This window comes from Frankliniella occidentalis, unplaced genomic scaffold (genome assembly GCF_000697945.3).
Source record: "Frankliniella occidentalis isolate FOCC.00 unplaced genomic scaffold, Focc_3.1 Scaffold40, whole genome shotgun sequence".
NCBI lineage: Eukaryota > Metazoa > Arthropoda > Insecta > Thysanoptera > Thripidae > Frankliniella > Frankliniella occidentalis.
The window spans coordinates 761,021-764,995 of NW_026267170.1; the positions used below are offsets into that span (position 1 = coordinate 761,021).

The following is a 3,975-nucleotide window of genomic DNA, read 5'->3' on the forward strand; positions in this document are numbered from 1 at the left end:
ACCCCCCCGCCGCCGTCCCGCCCCGGCTAAATACAGCACAGCATGGGCTGCACAGTGCGTTGTGTGGCCACTGTGTGGCCTCCCACTCCCCTCCCCGTCGGCGCCGCGGCCGCCGAGTGGAGGTTCGCGCTTCGCGCACGCCGCCGGGCCCGGCCGAGGAGCAGGAGGAACCACAAGGCCGCCCTCCTCCTCCACCACCACCGCCACCTGTCGCACCAGAGAGTGTGGCGACTGCAGGTCAATGACAGCAGCAGTGCGCGAGCGTTCAGAGCACCGAGGGCAGGGGGAGGCAGCGGCCGGGCTGCTCCAGGTCCAGCCCCTCCTCCTCCCACCCACCGTCGTGTTGACGGAAAACGAAACTCCGGACAAACTGGGGGGTAGTTTGCGTGGAACAGCGTCTGACAGTCTGAGTGGCAGTTAGTGTCAACATTCGTCGGCTGCTGGGGGCTTAAGACGCGCGGAAAGAGGAGGGGGAGGGGGGAGTAGGAGCTGAAGGGGGGTTCGACTGAGGGGTGAAGACGTTGTCGTTGTCTTATAGGAAACAGAAACAGCCCCTTGCCGGCGGAGTCGTCCCAGGACACGCAGACCGCCAGCCTCGGTGGGCATAACGAACGTCAGTGATCTAGGCCAGGGTTTGCGATAGACGTAAACGAGTGGAAGGTAAATGCAACAGCACTTGGCCACTATTTACACGACCTACATCACGCAGGGAGAAAGAGGGGGGGGGGCGAAGACGTGGTCTATAGCCTCGGGTCTAGCAGCGCGGAAGCGCGGGGGTAGGGCGGGTAAAGGCCGGTAGAACGCACCGGTGCACGCGCCGCTGCGAGCGGGCTTGCCTATTCACAGGAGACATGATGGCGATTAACAGGCAGACGGAGTAGGCTAGCCCGCCCGCACGAGCGTGCTCCCTAAACACCCGGTGCAATCGTCTGCCATCATCAGTGAGGATGTAAGCTGTTCTGATCACTTAGTTTTTTTCAGCTATCGGCAGAAGATCATGGTGGTGAGTTTGCTGAAGCCAAGCCTAACGGCAAGGTCGGGCGGCCACGGCGGGGCGGGATGGGGCGGCCAGGAGGCATCACTGGGCATCACGCCGATGTACGTCACTCGGTGCGACACACGCGCCAAGGCAGTCGGACACTCACAAAAATGTCTGATTTTAAGCATTAGACGAGTACATAAGGAGGATTTTCTAACCGTTAAGAAATGTATTTCGTCCTCTAGAACACACGGTATTTTTGCCACGATATACCATGAGTATTGTTTCTTCCAATATGTTTCCTTGTGTATGAATAGCCACATATTCTTCAAAATCGATGACTTGCAACCGGTTCTACCGACTCCCAAAGGGATCGTCCGGAAAGTGCGTCCCTTTTTCTTCTATTTATTCGGTAAATTACAAGAGCTCAGCGCCTGCGAGACCCGGGGTAGGCCGCCCCGCACTACACGCTTGCACTGCAAGCAGGATGTTGCCTACCCATCAGGCGTCATGAGAGCTTGCATTGTCCGAACTAATAAGGTTCGTTAAAGACGAATGACGGACGTACTTTCTGGATGATCCCCAAAACAGAATTCTGCAATCGCGTTTAGCAATTATGCCTTAAATCCAAAGTTGAAAGTTGGAGATAGAAAATGGCCATTAGTCTTAGCACGAACAGGAAGAAACAGTACGCGTAGATGAAAGGAGTGCTGTTCGTATTTGATACACCTAGTTTATAAAACTATCATTGGAATAACTTGTAAACAGACGCAAATCCATCTCAGTTTCGAGCATAGCAGAAACCAATAACCCCTTAGCTTCACATGACAGAGTCATGATCACTAACAGCGTCGTGCTAATGACCACATAAACGACTCTAGTGGGGCGCTTGTTGTCCGGGCACTGGCCTAGACAATGAATGAACGGCAGGGAAATGCAGAGCTGCCGGCGGGACAAGTTAACACCGCGAGGCGAGGCCGGGGCGAGCAGCGGCGGCAGTGGCGGGACACCCGTGCCACCCCATCCCCTACGCCACTGGGCCGAGCGCCCCGACGACACTCATCACCCGGCGCGACCCACACGCTCTGAGTCACCAGCGGACGCCGTCGTCACAGCCGAAAGAAAGTAAATTATTTTCGCAAATTTAAGTTTGAGAAAGATAGAATACTTCCGGAAAAGAACATGTGGGAATATCTGCTGCGCTGTTCGCTCGTCTATGTTTTAAAATCGCGGGTCGAAAGAGCGCGAACCTCACCACCACCCCGAACGACCAGAGGTCCACAAGACCGGACGATTTGTTATCCAAAGCTGCTCTGCCAACGACAAGTCCTTCAGCACGTCGCCTTCATTCGCAACTTGGCGCCGATGATAGCGTATTTTCGCGAAAGCGTTCGGCTGGCGGGTACTCAAGAGAGAGGCACAAAGGCGATCAGCTGCCGGCTGTCGGCTCGGTCCATCCATTTCGTCCTTCCTGCTTCCTGGCGGTAATCCTCTCCTCGGGCGCACACAAGGTTCACACTCACTTCTAGAGAGCAGCCACAGCGAGCGCTGCACGCGTCACCGCCGCGGGGGTCGGCTTTAGTTTGGGCCGAGCAGCTACAGTCTGGCTCTACACGGTGCTGGTGTGGGACTGAGGCGCGGCGGCGCGGCGCAGCGTGGCGGGGCGTGGCGAGAGAGAAGGGCGCGGGGGGCGGGGGCCGCGAGAGAGGAGAGGAGAGAGGGGGCTGGGCCCGGCGAGCAGGGCCGCGCGAGTCCTCCGAGTGAGTGGACACCCCAAAACAATGCTCGCTCGGAGAGCACCCCGCACGTGGCGGCGACCCCAAGGTGGCCATAAGGAGGGGCGGTCAAGCACGCCGCCAAAGCGCGGCGACATTCACGAAAAACGGAAACCAGTGAGACACCCGAGGTCGACGACAACAGCAGCGGGGCGTAGACCCTCGCGAGCGCGGGTTACGCCGCCAACCCCACAGGACGGCGGCGGCAGCATCGCAGTAGCGACCTCCCGAAGGGTCGCGGTCAGCAAGGGCTCCGTGCAACACGCCCAGCCCCGCCGCCGCGCTGCACGCCGCTCTACGCGTCCACCACCCATTACTGCAAACGCGTCCCCTGGGGTTGCCGACCTCAATCGCTATTTCAGATCCAGATGCCTGTGCTGCTGCTCCTGCTGCTGCTGCTGCAGGCCGCGTACCTGGGCGCCGCAGCCGCGTGTGTGGCGCGGTGGTCCGCGCCGGGGTGTCGCGAGCGGCAGCGAGGCGGGGGGCGCCAACGAGCAGCGTCGTCGTGCCACGCACATATTTTAGCACCCGGCCAGCCTGGCGCAAGGCCGCGCGCCCATGGTGTGTGAGTGTGAGTGTGTGAGTGTGAGTGTGTGTGTGAGTGTGTGTGTGAGTGTGTGTGTGAGTGTGTGTGTGAGTGTGTGTGTGTATGTGTCCGGCGAGCCTGATTGGCCTCATTGCCGCATCGCGCGTGGAGCCGCGGAAGATCATCATCAAGTCTGCGCCCGCCCCGCCCCGCCCCGCCCCGCCGCGCCACCCAGTTGCAGTGAGTCCTCCTGGTCCAGAGGCATGACGGCGAGGGCGTGGCGTGGCGAGCGGAGCTTCAAATGCCTGCTGCGAGCGGGCGGCGAGACAATACAATGGGCGCATCGCCCCTGCCGCTGTCCAGCGGCTTGGCCAGGTAAACAAATGAGAGCGACAGGCAGGAAACATCCCATCGCCGCGCGGCGAGAGAAAGCGAGAGAGAGAGAGAGAGACGGCGACTAAGTGACGGGGATGTTATGGGATGGACAGCGGCTCGGACAACTCACTCCAGCAATACGAGCGAGGTGGAGTGTCGACCACCCGCCGCCCGCGCTCCTCTCGAGATCAAGGAGCTGCCGCACGCGCAGAAGCGCCTGGCCGGGCTGCCCCGGCTGGCTGGCGAAAGGGTTTATCACCGACTATCAGACCGCGAGTGAAGTGCGCTTTACAGTGGCGCCTGCTGTCCGAGAGCATGTG

At 60.0% G+C, this 3,975-nt stretch overlaps 1 protein-coding gene across 1 annotated transcript in view; it reads right to left on the reverse strand.

Moving 5' to 3' along the window:
• LOC113209240 (serine-rich adhesin for platelets) overlaps window positions 1-3,975 on the reverse strand; it is a gene marked incomplete in the record, with an annotated part of 73,459 nt that overhangs the window by 35,349 nt on the left and 34,135 nt on the right.